Below are 17,560 nucleotides of genomic sequence, written 5' to 3'. Positions count from 1 at the left end.
CGCTTTTGATAGTATCTCATGTGGTGATGCTGCATCACGTTTTAAATCTGTTACACAATGAATCTTGAACTGAACTTGATTTTAGAAATTACACTGGAAATCAACTTGCACGATCTGTCAGAAAATTTGCAATTAGATATTTTCCCTAAATCATTCAACCCTCTCCTATTGCAGGAAAAAATCAAAACAGTCTGAATTACAATTCCCCGTGTTCCACTCAGATTCTGTATCTTACTTATCTTTAGTGTGTTCACAATATTTGCATGCATGTGTGGCTGAAGCGCATCGAGGCTGCACAAAAAAAAATCATGACTCTATTCCACGTCAAACTTCAATAAAAGCTACAGAGTTTCTATGCCCCCCAACTTCAAATCAATGAGTTCAGATGCAACAACTCAGCTGAAAAAGTGTGTAACTGTAGAATAAAATAGAGGAAGAATTCAAATAAAGAAAAGTTGCAAGTGAGAAGCATACTATTTTCTACAAAAATTATAAACAAACTTGATTTAAATGATATCAAGAAGATTCACACTACAAGTTCGATTTCATCAAATATAAATGAGAGGTTTTTGTGTAGAATATTATAATATCCAGCAAATGAATCGATATCAGCTTGATGTATGTGAAATAAAATGTCATTACTGTGCAGTCTTCGTCTCAGATGACAGCATTTCTGTCCACTCAAAGCGAGTTTGATCGCATACCATGCAGAAATTAAATAACACCACAGTCACAGCTGGATTAATATGAAGGCTGAAGGAATTCATCAGGCCCAGGAAAACGTCCCATCACATGACACAGGATGCCCTGCATTTATCAGACTTTGTTCAGAAAACCTACATTATCTGCAGAAGTTAGTACTGGCGTACTTCTAAACGGTAAAAACACTAAATAATAGAATGAAACACATATGACAGACAATCGAAAGCTCGTTTATATCATCTGTCAGTCGCGCATCTTGACTGAATTAACCTGCTACCAACCAATGCTAGCAGCAGCGGAGCAGTACTCACCAATCGACAGCGGTTTTATTCTGCAAATTGAGAGTGCCAGTCAGCGTCCGAGCCGCGAGTTTGATGTTGACAGTGTAAGGAATCATTATTGTAGGACAGTATTTATGCTACATCAACATTTATGGACCAAAAGCTGCTAAAACGAATTAGCTTCTGGGTATCGGCTCTGTTGTGATATTAACAGGAAGTGAAGTGGTGTTTCTAAGTGCAGCGCCGTGTAGGAACAAATCCCAGCGCGAACCGGTTCCCCAACTGGAATCTCAAAATGTAAAAGACAAAACAAGTACATATATATGTATATTGCGAATATAATAAATATTGTATTCTAAAATTACAGCCAGAATGAAAACTAAATTTTTAGATCTTTTGTCATATATTTATCTGTTTTATTTTTGTGGGTGTTTGCTTCACTGACTGTAATCATTTGGTGCTCGGTTTTGACTTAAAGAAGATATACAGTGTGTGTGTGTGTGTGTGTGTGTGTGTGTGTGTGTGTGTGTGTGTGTGTGTGTGTGTGTGTGTGTGTGTGTGTGTGTTCATCATCATCAGAACATGCACATTGAATGTGCATTGATGCACATGCACATTGAATGTGCACATTCAAAAAATGCACATTGATTGTGCATTTTTTGAATGTCTTTGATCTCTGTGATGTCATCACAACTGACAGAAAGTCCACAAGTGACAGAAAGTCCACAAGTGTAACTCAATAACTCAGTAACAGAGTCAGTTCAACCCACGATTTCTCGTGATTAGCTGCGATTTTTAACACTCACCGGACTTTAGCAGAGAAGAACCGGACTTTGTGTGCACTACACAAAATGCACCGCTACAACAACCTGTGCCTTGGAAATCTTTCTATTTCCAAGGCACCAAGAGATGCCACCACAGCCAAGGAACCAAAGAGGAATTCTTCTGATTTGTGGGTCCTGCGCACGCAACAGAGATACCAGCTGTTGGCTCGCTACCGCAGAATCTCAGAGTCAGTGATTGATGAGGGTGTTAAACCTACGGCACATGGGTCACACAGGAGAGCTATTGCATCCATGGATTTGTTGGCACTGCGTAAACATCGCAGATATGAATTGCTTGCCAGCCGCCGAAAAATCACAGGCTCACTGCACGAGAAAGACAATGTTTCCAAGGCAAAACCTGCCATTGGAACAACTCGGAGCAGAAACCGAGGTAGCTGCACCTCCAGACACCCAGACATGAGAGGAAGCAAGAGAAGAGCCATCGCCTCCATGGATTTGCAGGCACTGCGTAAATATCGCAGACATGAACTGCTTGCCAGCCTCCGAAAAATCACAGGCTCACTGGACGAGAAAGACAATGTTTCCAAGGCAAAACCTGCCATTGGAACAACTCGGAGCAGCAACCCAGGTAGCTGGACCTCCAGACACCCAGACATGAGAGGAAGCAAGAGAAGAGCCATCGCCTCCATGGATTTGCAGGCACTGCGTAAATATCGCAGACATGAACTGCTTGCCAGCCGCCGAAAAATCACAGGCTCACTGCACGAGAAAGACAATGTTTCCAAGGCAAAACCTGCCATTGGAACAACTCGGAGCAGCAACCCAGGTAGCTGCACCTCCAGACACCCAGACATGAGAGGAAGCAAGAGAAGAGCCATCGCCTCCATGGATTTGCAGGCACTGCGTAAATATCGCAGACATGAACTGCTTGCCAGCCGCCGAAAAATCACAGGCTCACTGGACGAGAAAGACAATGTTTCCAAGGCAAAACCTGCCATTGGAACAACTCGGAGCAGCAACCCAGGTAGCTGCACCTCCAGACACCCAGACATGAGAGGAAGCAAGAGAAGAGCCATCGCCTCCATGGATTTGCAGGCACTGCGTAAATATCGCAGACATGAACTGCTTGCGAGCCGCCGAAAAATCACAGGCTCACTGGACGAGAAAGACGATGTTTCCAAGGCAAAACCTGCCATTGGAACAACTCGGAGCAGCAACCCAGGTAGCTGCACCTCCAGACACCCAGACATGAGAGGAAGCAAGAGAAGAGCCATCGCCTCCATGGATTTGCAGGCACTGCGTAAATATCGCAGACATGAACTGCTTGCCAGCCTCCGAAAAATCACAGGCTCACCGGATGAGGAAGACAATGTTTCCAAGGCAAAACCTGCCATTGGAACAACTCGGAGCAGCAACCCAGGTAGCTGCACCTCCGGAGACCAAGACATGAGCGGAACCAACAGAAGAGCCATCGACAATGGTTCGACTAAAAGTAAAAAACCATACCGCGCCGTTCCGTTCAACAGAAGAATGGCTGACCAACTGTCACATCTCAGCCATGGTAGAAACTCTGACTCGGCACCCAACAGAAATTCCTCTGATAGGAAGGCAAATCACAGACATGAACAGCGCGCCCAGTTTCAAAGAAGGCAGCGCCCTCCTGCAGCTGTGCAACGATGTGGGCCTCAAGGGGTGAGCGTTGCAAGACAACAACCCCATGCCAGCCGCAACACTCGGAATCGAGTTGCACGCAGGCAGTGGAACACTGGTCGTGCATGGGCTTGGCAGAGGTATCCCAGCTACCAAAGGCTGACCAATCCAAGGCCCACTTGGTACAACAGACCAGCGTACCAAGCTGATTATCATCACAGACCCTTTTACAGAAACGCTTCTCGTGCAGGCTTTGCACAGAGACAGCACAGTGGCAAATTCTGTCACTGCAAAGGCCAAGTCAAAAGGGACAACCAGCAACGGTTCAGACCACAGCAGAACCGCAGGGGCAAGTTCAACAATGTACACCAGAGACGCCCACAGAACCATTGAAGTTCCAGTGGAAATTTGCTCCAGCCAAGAGACAACAGAGTCAGCAGCAACCAAGGTAGTCGTAGTGGCCCCCAGACTGGCCACCAGCTGACCACAAATGTCCAGCTATCAAGTCCTAAGGTTCCTGATGCAATGAGCACACTGGCGTCGGCATTCTCCAAAATCACCCTTTAATTTGTGTAAATTTTTTTAGTGTCAACACCACCACCGAAACAAATAATTCAAATGACCCAGAAGATGGACAAAATGTCGAAGGCCATGTTCAAGGGCCTTCAAAATATGTTTGGCTCTGCAGAAAAGCTGCTGGAGGCAGCCATGAATGTACAATATCCATCTTTTGATGAAGCTGTGGTGTTGGCTTTGAACAACCTTTCCTTTCCCTACTACTCTTTCTTTTTATTCTTTTTATTCTTTCTATTCCTCCTTTCCTTTCCTTTCCTCTCCTGTCTTGTGTCATGTCTTGTGTCCTGTCTTGTGTCATGTCTTGTGTCCTGTCTTGTGTTCTCTCTTGTGTCCTGTCTTGTGTCCTGTCCTGCGTCATGTCCTGCGTCCTGTGTGTTCTGTGTTCCCCTCTAAAGAATCGCCACCTTATCGCGGTGGAGGGGTTTGAGTGTCCCTGTGATCCTGGGAGCTATGTTCTCCGGGGCAATAGCCACTGGTAAATTGGCTCTAGGTGAGGGACCAGACAAAGAGCGATTCTGAAAACCCTGATGACATTTAACATTTTTTTTAAATTACATTTTAATCGAATACAATGTTTTCAGTATTTTTTTAAATAGCTGTAAGAATGAGCAAATAATTTTTTATCATGGAGCAATATATAGTGTCACCACAAGGCTTCAGCTCCCAACCTGTTGCAATTCTAGAAATATTAACCTCTCGATTTTAAGATATCAAAGAATAAAAATCAAAAATAAATCTTCAGAAAATAAAAAAATACAGATGGTCTGAATACACCTTCTTTTTAACATGTTTTCATTTTTTTTCTACTTCAAAAATAAAACACTTTATATTTGTATTGTCCAAAAAACAGAAATTATAGAAGATAAGTCATGTTAATATTCTAACATATTCAAACAACCATACAAATAAAACAGCACAAGTGAAATACTGATGTGAAACCTCAGTTTTTATTATTTATTTGATCTTCCACTTTTCTTTTTTTAATCCAGACAAGGCTTCGAAATGATTTTTTTACCACATCCGCCACGTCGGTCCGCTTTTCATCTACCTAAAATATTCATATACAACCCGGTCTCACAAGGATTCGTGAAACTGTCACTTAAATTAATCTATGGTTTCGTGTATAGGTTTTTCACTATTGTAGGCCTTAGTTTTATTTATTTATTTTTACCTCTAATGGCTATATTTCAGTGTTTTGCAGTGCACTATAGCTGGTAGACCTACATTTTTAGCCACAGCTGCCCTGGGCCAGACTGGCTGGCTGCCAATCCATTCCTACAACCCCTCTGACCACCACCAACATTACACAGCATACACATTCATACACCAGTGTAAGTGGCAGCACTGGAGGTAAGGTGGGTAAAGTGTCTTGCATTGGACGAAGGGCTCTGCCACCTGAGCCGTAGCCGCCCCTAATCTAAATACCTCTCTGCATGTTACATTGCACACATACAGACAAGATGTTTGTGTAGATTTTGTTTTTATGTACTTTTGATTTACTATTGAGGAAACAAAAGGAATAAAGTTTTAAAAGAAGTGGCGGCAGACAAAGCGTGTCTAAATAAATGTTATTGCGTTCTTACAATGCATCATATTGTTCATATGGTTTTACTTTAGCTCTGAGTCAAAAATGATTAAAATCCATGAATAATAAAAGAAGGTTATTTTAGAATATCCATCTTAAAATGCAGTGGCGTGGAATAGGTAAGAAAGCACAAAAAGAGGCAATAAAGTAGACATATTCCTGTGCCAAATATAGTGGGGTCATAAATGACGCCAGTCGGTCATTTTCGTCGCTAAAATAGCTTGGTCGCTTGAGGGTTAATCATCTCAATGATGCGCAAAAAAAGGATGGACTGCACGCTGCCAATAAAATTACAGACAAACATGTCTACTTTGAGAAACACAAGATGAGGGTGTCCCTGGCTGCGCAGACACTGAGTCGCTCTGTGTCAGTGGCTCTCCGCACAATGAGGGATCTTGGGTACTCTCAGTTTAAAGACTGTGAGGCAACGGCAGAATTCATTGAGGTAATACTATTAATGATTATAGAACCAAGTACATGTTTTAAAAAAACAAAAAAATAAAATTTGATTTGAGCATCAGGAACAATTTGTTGACAATTCTGACTGATTCTAAATTCAACATCCAAATGTTGTCATAAACCATGATTGTTATGATCTAGGCGGTTGTGAAGCCATGCAGCAGGCAATCAGACAGACGGGTGAATTAATGATGATTTAATAAAGCAATATATATATATATATGTATGTATAACAGAAAACTCTTAATCTGGGAAGCAAGGGGAAATAACAGAATGGAGAACTAACTGAATTGAAGTAAGGGCGGACCCGAAGGCCGAGGTAAAAACTAAACACAAATCTAAACTAACCAAGGAAGGGAACTGACTGGAGAATCCGGAAAACAGGGGGAACGGAGCAGAGGGAGCCGGAGATGAGGGGCGCAACGATGGCTGAGGAGCAGATTGTCCAGGCGCAGACGGAGGGGAGAAAGCGGAGCCGGCAAGGTAATTTAACTGAGTGAAGTGGAGTCCAGGTAGTGGCGAGCATATGGTGAGAAGCATGAAACAGAGTCCAAACAGCGAAGTGTATGTGGCGACATGCGGTTTGTAGAGTCCAGTGTGCAGCGTACAGAGTGCAATAATCCAGCGGTGAGTGGTGAAGTGAGTCAGGCTTTTATGCTGCCCTGATTACTGATGGAGAGCAGCCGCGCTCTGTCACAGCCGCTGGTGATTAGGCTGATTGCCGAGTAGGAGAGGGAGGAATCATGACAATGATATTGCATGTTCATCATAAACACAAAAGGTTGTACATAACCTTACACATACCTTCACAGATGTTTGAGTGGTAAAGCTCTGAAATTTACTGTAGTACAAAGCAGACCTATGGAAATAAGGAAGTCAAGCAAATACTAATACTTGCATATTAACTCATTGTACATACAGTTTAGAAATAAGTACTCTGTTCTCTGTATATTTTGAATAGATGAGTGTTGATTTCAACTATCTGATACCTAATGAAACTCTGTAATGATAGTGATTTAGATGCCGATATTTCTTTATAGATGATTGACAGGCTGTTTGACATAATGAATGGACGCAATCCTCGTGCCAAAGGATTCAAAGCTCCCTTGGGTTTTACTTTCTTTTTTATTTTACTTTCTCTTTTCTTTTACTTTCTTTTACTTTTACTTTCTTTTTCCGTACTTTTATCGCTCCACTTGTGATATTTTCTCACTTTTTGTCCTTTCTGTCTTTGTGAAGCTATGAGATGTAAATAAAACTGAATTGAATTGAAAAGTTCTGATCCTAACAACTAAATGTTCATTTAATCTTAGGATTTCTATTAGTTAGACGTTGAAGCCACTGTTGTTTTTAACACATAAATGTGAGCATTCTCCATATGAAATAAAAATAAAATTGTGCAAAAATATAGCTGATTCTCCTGTAAACTGAGGAGCTGCAGAGCTTCTTCTAGAACAACAGCCGATGCAACAAGAGAAGCACAAGAAGAAAGCAAAGATGGCCGCTGTTCATCCGTTCTCCTTCAAACAAATGATGAAATATAATAATAAACACATTAAAACACATTAACACACACTATAAACACATTAGCACACACCATAAGCACATTAAAACACACAAAAAACACATTAACACACTAAAGACAGGTTAAAGTCATCAAGTAATGAAACAATTTTATAATTAACATTTAAAATACATTGAGAATGTGGTTATGTTTTCCTCTGCTGTCAGATCAACTCTGTGTGTGTGTGTGTGTGTGTTCATCATTATCAAAAAATGCACATTGAATGTGCATTGATACACATTCAATGTGCACATTCAAAAAATGCACATTGATTGTGCATTTTTTGAATGTCTTTGATCTCTGTGATGTCATCACAACTGACAGAAAGTCCACAAGTGACAGAAAGTCCACAAGTGTAACTCAATAACTCAGTAACAGAGTCAGTTCAACCCACGATTTCTCGTGATTAGCTGCGATTTTTAACACTCACCGGACTTTAGCAGAGAAGAACCGGACTTTGTGTGCACTACACAAAATGCACCGCTACAACAACCTGTGCCTTGGAAATCTTTCTATTTCCAAGGCACCAAGAGATGCCACCACAGCCAAGGAACCAAAGAGGAATTCTTCTGATTTGTGGGTCCTGCGCACGCAACAGAGATACCAGCTGTTGGCTCGCTACCGCAGAATCTCAGAGTCAGTGATTGATGAGGGTGTTAAACCTACGGCACATGGGTCACACAGGAGAGCTATTGCATCCATGGATTTGTTGGCACTGCGTAAACATCGCAGATATGAATTGCTTGCCAGCCGCCGAAAAATCACAGGCTCACTGGACAAGAAAGACAATGTTTCCAAGGCAAAACCTGCCATTGGAACAACTCGGAGCAGAAACCGAGGTAGCTGCACCTCCAGACACCCAGACATGAGAGGAAGCAAGAGAAGAGCCATCGCCTCCATGGATTTGCAGGCACTGCGTAAATATCGCAGACATGAACTGCTTGCCAGCCGCCGAAAAATCACAGGCTCACTGCACGAGAAAGACAATGTTTCCAAGGCAAAACCTGCCATTGGAACAACTCGGAGCAGCAACCCAGGTAGCTGCACCTCCAGACACCCAGACATGAGAGGAAGCAAGAGAAGAGCCATCGCCTCCATGGATTTGCAGGCACTGCGTAAATATCGCAGACATGAACTGCTTGCCAGCCGCCGAAAAATCACAGGCTCACTGGACGAGAAAGACAATGTTTCCAAGGCAAAACCTGCCATTGGAACAACTCGGAGCAGCAACCCAGGTAGCTGCACCTCCAGACACCCAGACATGAGAGGAAGCAAGAGAAGAGCCATCGCCTCCATGGATTTGCAGGCACTGCGTAAATATCGCAGACATGAACTGCTTGCCAGCCTCCGAAAAATCACAGGCTCACCGGATGAGGAAGACGATGTTTCCAAGGCAAAACCTGCCATTGGAACAACTCGGAGCAGCAACCCAGGTAGCTGCACCTCCAGACACCCAGACATGAGAGGAAGCAAGAGAAGAGCCATCGCCTCCATGGATTTGCAGGCACTGCGTAAATATCGCAGACATGAACTGCTTGCCAGCCTCCGAAAAATCACAGGCTCACCGGATGAGGAAGACAATGTTTCCAAGGCAAAACCTGCCATTGGAACAACTCGGAGCAGCAACCCAGGTAGCTGCACCTCCGGAGACCAAGACATGAGCGGAACCAACAGAAGAGCCATCGACAATGGTTCGACTAAAAGTAAAAAACCATACCGCGCCGTTCCGTTCAACAGAAGAATGGCTGACCAACTGTCAGATCTCAGCCATGGTAGAAACTCTGACTCGGCACCCAACAGAAATTCCTCTGATAGGAAGGCAAATCACAGACATGAACAGCGCGCCCAGTTTCAAAGAAGGCAGCGCCCTCCTGCAGCTGTGCAACGATGTGGGCCTCAAGGGGTGAGCGTTGCAAGACAACAACCCCATGCCAGCCGCAACACTCGGAATCGAGTTGCACGCAGGCAGTGGAACACTGGTCGTGCATGGGCTTGGCAGAGGTATCCCAGCTACCAAAGGCTGACCAATCCAAGGCCCACTTGGTACAACAGACCAGCGTACCAAGCTGATTATCATCACAGACCCTTTTACAGAAACGCTTCTCGTGCAGGCTTTGCACAGAGACAGCACAGTGGCAAATTCTGTCACTGCAAAGGCCAAGTCAAAAGGGACAACCAGCAACGGTTCAGACCACAGCAGAACCGCAGGGGCAAGTTCAACAATGTACACCAGAGACGCCCACAGAACCATTGAAGTTCCAGTGGAAATTTGCTCCAGCCAAGAGACAACAGAGTCAGCAGCAACCAAGGTAGTCGTAGTGGCCCCCAGACTGGCCACCAGCTGACCACAAATGTCCAGCTATCAAGTCCTAAGGTTCCTGATGCAATGAGCACACTGGCGTCGGCATTCTCCAAAATCACCCTTTAATTTGTGTAAATTTTTTTAGTGTCAACACCACCACCGAAACAAATAATTCAAATGACCCAGAAGATGGACAAAATGTCGAAGGCCATGTTCAAGGGCCTTCAAAATATGTTTGGCTCTGCAGAAAAGCTGCTGGAGGCAGCCATGAATGTACAATATCCATCTTTTGATGAAGCTGTGGTGTTGGCTTTGAACAACCTTTCCTTTCCCTACTACTCTTTCTTTTTATTCTTTTTATTCTTTCTATTCCTCCTTTCCTTTCCTTTCCTCTCCTGTCTTGTGTCATGTCTTGTGTCCTGTCTTGTGTCATGTCTTGTGTCCTGTCTTGTGTTCTCTCTTGTGTCCTGTCTTGTGTCCTGTCCTGCGTCATGTCCTGCGTCCTGTGTGTTCTGTGTTCCCCTCTAAAGAATCGCCACCTTATCGCGGTGGAGGGGTTTGAGTGTCCCTGTGATCCTGGGAGCTATGTTCTCCGGGGCAATAGCCACTGGTAAATTGGCTCTAGGTGAGGGATCAGACAAAGAGCGATTCTGAAAACCCTGATGACATTTAACATTTTTTTTAATTACATTTTAATCGAATACAATGTTTTCAGTATTTTTTTTAAATAGCTGTAAGAATGAGCTAATCATTTTTTATCATGGAGCAATATAGAGTGTCACCACAAGGCTTCAGCTCCCAACCTGTTGCAATTCTAGAAATATTAACCTCTCGATTTTAAGATATCAAAGAATAAAAATCAAGAATAAATCTTCAGAAAAATAAAAAAATACAGATGGTCTGAATACACCTTCTTTTTAACATGTTTTCATTTTTTTTCTACTTCAAAAATAAAACACTTTATATTTGTATTGTCCAAAAAACAGAAATTATAGAAGATAAGTCATGTTAATATTCTAACATATTCAAACAACCATACAAATAAAACAGCACAAGTGAAATACTGATGTGAAACCTCAGTTTTTATTATTTATTTGATCTTCCACTTTTCTTTTTTAATCCAGACAAGGCTTCGAAATGATTTTTTTACCACATCCGCCACGTCGGTCCGCTTTTCATCTACCTAAAATATTCATATACAACCCGGTCTCACAAGGATTCGTGAAACTGTCACTTAAATTAATCTATGGTTTCGTGTATAGGTTTTTCACTATTGTAGGCCTTAGTTTTATTTATTTATTTTTACCTCTAATGGCTATATTTCAGTGTTTTGCAGTGCACTATAGCTGGTAGACCTACATTTTTAGCCACAGCTGCCCTGGGCCAGACTGACTGGCTGCCAATCCACTCCTACAACCCCTCTGACCACCACCAACATTACACAGCATACACATTCATACACCAGTGTAAGTGGCAGCACTGGAGGTAAGGTGGGTAAAGTGTCTTGCATTGGACGAAGGGCTCTGCCACCTGAGCCGTAGCCGCCCCTAATCTAAATACCTCTCTGCATGTTACATTGCACACATACAGACAAGATGTTTGTGTAGATTTTGTTTTTATGTACTTTTGATTTACTATTGAGGAAACAAAAGGAATAAAGTTTTAAAAGAAGTGGCGGCAGACAAAGCGTGTCTAAATAAATGTTATTGCGTTCTTACAATGCATCATATTGTTCATATGGTTTTACTTTAGCTCTGAGTCAAAAATGATTAAAATCCATGAATAATAAAAGAAGGTTATTTTAGAATATCCATCTTAAAATGCAGTGGCGTGGAATAGGTAAGAAAGCACAAAAAGAGGCAATAAAGTAGACATATTCCTGTGCCAAATATAGTGGGGTCATAAATGACGCCAGTCGGTCATTTTCGTCGCTAAAATAGCTTGGTCGCTTGAGGGTTAATCATCTCAATGATGCGCAAAAAAAGGATGGACTGCACGCTGCCAATAAAATTACAGACAAACATGTCTACTTTGAGAAACACAAGATGAGGGTGTCCCTGGCTGCGCAGACACTGAGTCGCTCTGTGTCAGTGGCTCTCCGCACAATGAGGGATCTTGGGTACTCTCAGTTTAAAGACTGTGAGGCAACGGCAGAATTCATTGAGGTAATACTATTAATGATTATAGAACCAAGTACATGTTTTAAAAAAACAAAAAAATAAAATTTGATTTGAGCATCAGGAACAATTTGTTGACAATTCTGACTGATTCTAAATTCAACATCCAAATGTTGTCATAAACCATGATTGTTATGATCTAGGCGGTTGTGAAGCCATGCAGCAGGCAATCAGACAGACGGGTGAATTAATGATGATTTAATAAAGCAATATATATATATATATATATATATATGTATGTATAACAGAAAACTCTTAATCTGGGAAGCAAGGGGAAATAACAGAATGGAGAACTAACTGAATTGAAGTAAGGGCGGACCCGAAGGCCGAGGTAAAAACTAAACACAAATCGAAACTAACCAAGGAAGGGAACTGACTGGAGAATCCGGAAAACAGGGGGAACGGAGCAGAGGGAGCCGGAGATGAGGGGCGCAACGATGGCTGAGGAGCAGATTGTCCAGGCGCAGACGGAGGGGAGAAAGCGGAGCCGGCAAGGTAATTTAACTGAGTGAAGTGGAGTCCAGGTAGTGGCGAGCATATGGTGAGAAGCATGAAACAGAGTCCAAACAGCGAAGTGTATGTGGCGACATGCGGTTTGTAGAGTCCAGTGTGCAGCGTACAGAGTGCAATAATCCAGCGGTGAGTGGTGAAGTGAGTCAGGCTTTTATGCTGCCCTGATTACTGATGGAGAGCAGCCGCGCTCTGTCACAGCCGCTGGTGATTAGGCTGATTGCCGAGTAGGAGAGGGAGGAATCATGACAATGATATTGCATGTTCATCATAAACACAAAAGGTTGTACATAACCTTACACATACCTTCACAGATGTTTGAGTGGTAAAGCTCTGAAATTTACTGTAGTACAAAGCAGACCTATGGAAATAAGGAAGTCAAGCAAATACTAATACTTGCATATTAACTCATTGTACATACAGTTTAGAAATAAGTACTCTGTTCTCTGTATATTTTGAATAGATGAGTGTTGATTTCAACTATCTGATACCTAATGAAACTCTGTAATGATAGTGATTTAGATGCCGATATTTCTTTATAGATGATTGACAGGCTGTTTGACATAATGAATGGACGCAATCCTCGTGCCAAAGGATTCAAAGCTCCCTTGGGTTTTACTTTCTTTTTTATTTTACTTTCTCTTTTCTTTTACTTTCTTTTACTTTTACTTTCTTTTTCCGTACTTTTATCGCTCCACTTGTGATATTTTCTCACTTTTTGTCCTTTCTGTCTTTGTGAAGCTATGAGATGTAAATAAAACTGAATTGAATTGAAAAGTTCTGATCCTAACAACTAAATGTTCATTTAATCTTAGGATTTCTATTAGTTAGACGTTGAAGCCACTGTTGTTTTTAACACATAAATGTGAGCATTCTCCATATGAAATAAAAATAAAATTGTGCAAAAATATAGCTGATTCTCCTGTAAACTGAGGAGCTGCAGAGCTTCTTCTAGAACAACAGCCGATGCAACAAGAGAAGCACAAGAAGAAAGCAAAGATGGCCGCTGTTCATCCGTTCTCCTTCAAACAAATGATGAAATATAATAATAAACACATTAAAACACATTAACACACACTATAAACACATTAGCACACACCATAAGCACATTAAAACACACAAAAAACACATTAACACACTAAAGACAGGTTAAAGTCATCAAGTAATGAAACAATTTTATAATTAACATTTAAAATACATTGAGAATGTGGTTATGTTTTCCTCTGCTGTCAGATCAACTCTGTGTGTGTGTGTGTGTGTGTGTGTGTGTTCATCATTATCAAAAAATGCACATTGAATGTGCATTGATACACATTCAATGTGCACATTCAAAAAATGCACATTGATTGTGCATTTTTTGAATGTCTTTGATCTCTGTGATGTCATCACAACTGACAGAAAGTCCACAAGTGACAGAAAGTCCACAAGTGTAACTCAATAACTCAGTAACAGAGTCAGTTCAACCCACGATTTCTCGTGATTAGCTGCGATTTTTAACACTCACCGGACTTTAGCAGAGAAGAACCGGACTTTGTGTGCACTACACAAAATGCACCGCTACAACAACCTGTGCCTTGGAAATCTTTCTATTTCCAAGGCACCAAGAGATGCCACCACAGCCAAGGAACCAAAGAGGAATTCTTCTGATTTGTGGGTCCTGCGCACGCAACAGAGATACCAGCTGTTGGCTCGCTACCGCAGAATCTCAGAGTCAGTGATTGATGAGGGTGTTAAACCTACGGCACATGGGTCACACAGGAGAGCTATTGCATCCATGGATTTGTTGGCACTGCGTAAACATCGCAGATATGAATTGCTTGCCAGCCGCCGAAAAATCACAGGCTCACTGGACGAGAAAGACAATGTTTCCAAGGCAAAACCTGCCATTGGAACAACTCGGAGCAGAAACCGAGGTAGCTGCACCTCCAGACACCCAGACATGAGAGGAAGCAAGAGAAGAGCCATCGCCTCCATGGATTTGCAGGCACTGCGTAAATATCGCAGACATGAACTGCTTGCCAGCCTCCGAAAAATCACAGGCTCACTGGACGAGAAAGACAATGTTTCCAAGGCAAAACCTGCCATTGGAACAACTCGGAGCAGCAACCCAGGTAGCTGGACCTCCAGACACCCAGACATGAGAGGAAGCAAGAGAAGAGCCATCGCCTCCATGGATTTGCAGGCACTGCGTAAATATCGCAGACATGAACTGCTTGCCAGCCGCCGAAAAATCACAGGCTCACTGCACGAGAAAGACAATGTTTCCAAGGCAAAACCTGCCATTGGAACAACTCGGAGCAGCAACCCAGGTAGCTGCACCTCCAGACACCCAGACATGAGAGGAAGCAAGAGAAGAGCCATCGCCTCCATGGATTTGCAGGCACTGCGTAAATATCGCAGACATGAACTGCTTGCCAGCCGCCGAAAAATCACAGGCTCACTGCACGAGAAAGACAATGTTTCCAAGGCAAAACCTGCCATTGGAACAACTCGGAGCAGCAACCCAGGTAGCTGCACCTCCAGACACCCAGACATGAGAGGAAGCAAGAGAAGAGCCATCGCCTCCATGGATTTGCAGGCACTGCGTAAATATCGCAGACATGAACTGCTTGCCAGCCGCCGAAAAATCACAGGCTCACTGCACGAGAAAGACAATGTTTCCAAGGCAAAACCTGCCATTGGAACAACTCGGAGCAGCAACCCAGGTAGCTGCACCTCCAGACACCCAGACATGAGAGGAAGCAAGAGAAGAGCCATCGCCTCCATGGATTTGCAGGCACTGCGTAAATATCGCAGACATGAACTGCTTGCGAGCCGCCGAAAAATCACAGGCTCACTGGACGAGAAAGACAATGTTTCCAAGGCAAAACCTGCCATTGGAACAACTCGGAGCAGCAACCCAGGTAGCTGCACCTCCAGACACCCAGACATGAGAGGAAGCAAGAGAAGAGCCATCGCCTCCATGGATTTGCAGGCACTGCGTAAATATCGCAGACATGAACTGCTTGCGAGCCGCCGAAAAATCACAGGCTCACTGGACGAGAAAGACGATGTTTCCAAGGCAAAACCTGCCATTGGAACAACTCGGAGCAGCAACCCAGGTAGCTGCACCTCCAGACACCCAGACATGAGAGGAAGCAAGAGAAGAGCCATCGCCTCCATGGATTTGCAGGCACTGCGTAAATATCGCAGACATGAACTGCTTGCCAGCCTCCGAAAAATCACAGGCTCACCGGATGAGGAAGACAATGTTTCCAAGGCAAAACCTGCCATTGGAACAACTCGGAGCAGCAACCCAGGTAGCTGCACCTCCGGAGACCAAGACATGAGCGGAACCAACAGAAGAGCCATCGACAATGGTTCGACTAAAAGTAAAAAACCATACCGCGCCGTTCCGTTCAACAGAAGAATGGCTGACCAACTGTCACATCTCAGCCATGGTAGAAACTCTGACTCGGCACCCAACAGAAATTCCTCTGATAGGAAGGCAAATCACAGACATGAACAGCGCGCCCAGTTTCAAAGAAGGCAGCGCCCTCCTGCAGCTGTGCAACGATGTGGGCCTCAAGGGGTGAGCGTTGCAAGACAACAACCCCATGCCAGCCGCAACACTCGGAATCGAGTTGCACGCAGGCAGTGGAACACTGGTCGTGCATGGGCTTGGCAGAGGTATCCCAGCTACCAAAGGCTGACCAATCCAAGGCCCACTTGGTACAACAGACCAGCGTACCAAGCTGATTATCATCACAGACCCTTTTACAGAAACGCTTCTCGTGCAGGCTTTGCACAGAGACAGCACAGTGGCAAATTCTGTCACTGCAAAGGCCAAGTCAAAAGGGACAACCAGCAACGGTTCAGACCACAGCAGAACCGCAGGGGCAAGTTCAACAATGTACACCAGAGACGCCCACAGAACCATTGAAGTTCCAGTGGAAATTTGCTCCAGCCAAGAGACAACAGAGTCAGCAGCAACCAAGGTAGTCGTAGTGGCCCCCAGACTGGCCACCAGCTGACCACAAATGTCCAGCTATCAAGTCCTAAGGTTCCTGATGCAATGAGCACACTGGCGTCGGCATTCTCCAAAATCACCCTTTAATTTGTGTAAATTTTTTTAGTGTCAACACCACCACCGAAACAAATAATTCAAATGACCCAGAAGATGGACAAAATGTCGAAGGCCATGTTCAAGGGCCTTCAAAATATGTTTGGCTCTGCAGAAAAGCTGCTGGAGGCAGCCATGAATGTACAATATCCATCTTTTGATGAAGCTGTGGTGTTGGCTTTGAACAACCTTTCCTTTCCCTACTACTCTTTCTTTTTATTCTTTTTATTCTTTCTATTCCTCCTTTCCTTTCCTTTCCTCTCCTGTCTTGTGTCATGTCTTGTGTCCTGTCTTGTGTCATGTCTTGTGTCCTGTCTTGTGTTCTCTCTTGTGTCCTGTCTTGTGTCCTGTCCTGCGTCATGTCCTGCGTCCTGTGTGTTCTGTGTTCCCCTCTAAAGAATCGCCACCTTATCGCGGTGGAGGGGTTTGAGTGTCCCTGTGATCCTGGGAGCTATGTTCTCCGGGGCAATAGCCACTGGTAAATTGGCTCTAGGTGAGGGACCAGACAAAGAGCGATTCTGAAAACCCTGATGACATTTAACATTTTTTTTAATTACATTTTAATCGAATACAATGTTTTCAGTATTTTTTTAAATAGCTGTAAGAATGAGCTAATAATTTTTTATCATGGAGCAATATATAGTGTCACCACAAGGCTTCAGCTCCCAACCTGTTGCAATTCTAGAAATATTAACCTCTCGATTTTAAGATATCAAAGAATAAAAATCAAGAATAAATCTTCAGAAAAATAAAAAAAATACAGATGGTCTGAATACACCTTCTTTTTTACATGTTTTCATTTTTTTCTACTTCAAAAATAAAACACTTTATATTTGTATTGTCCAAAAAACAGAAATTATAGAAGAT

The 17,560-nt window shown here is 43.2% G+C and overlaps 1 long non-coding RNA gene across 4 annotated transcripts; it reads left to right on the top strand.

Annotated features, from left to right (window-relative positions):
• Nucleotides 1–2,210: 2,210 nt before the first annotated feature.
• Nucleotides 2,211–15,817, top strand: LOC127535173 (uncharacterized). 4 transcript variants are annotated; one of them, XR_007943829.1, is made up of 3 exons: nucleotides 2,211–2,396; nucleotides 14,505–14,702; nucleotides 15,693–15,817. It is a non-coding gene; the product is annotated as an uncharacterized LOC127535173 (long non-coding RNA). The 4 variants fall into 4 exon arrangements; XR_007943832.1 differs by lacking the exon at nucleotides 15,693–15,817 and adding an exon at nucleotides 15,297–15,399; XR_007943830.1 differs by lacking the exon at nucleotides 15,693–15,817 and adding an exon at nucleotides 15,099–15,219.
• Nucleotides 15,818–17,560: the final 1,743 nt, after the last annotated feature.

The sequence above is a fragment of the Acanthochromis polyacanthus genome, chromosome 8 (genome assembly GCF_021347895.1).
Source record: "Acanthochromis polyacanthus isolate Apoly-LR-REF ecotype Palm Island chromosome 8, KAUST_Apoly_ChrSc, whole genome shotgun sequence".
Classification (NCBI taxonomy): Eukaryota; Metazoa; Chordata; class Actinopteri; family Pomacentridae; genus Acanthochromis; species Acanthochromis polyacanthus.
The sequence above is the reverse complement of the archived record's forward strand: the minus strand, read 5'-3'. Positions and strand labels throughout refer to the sequence as shown.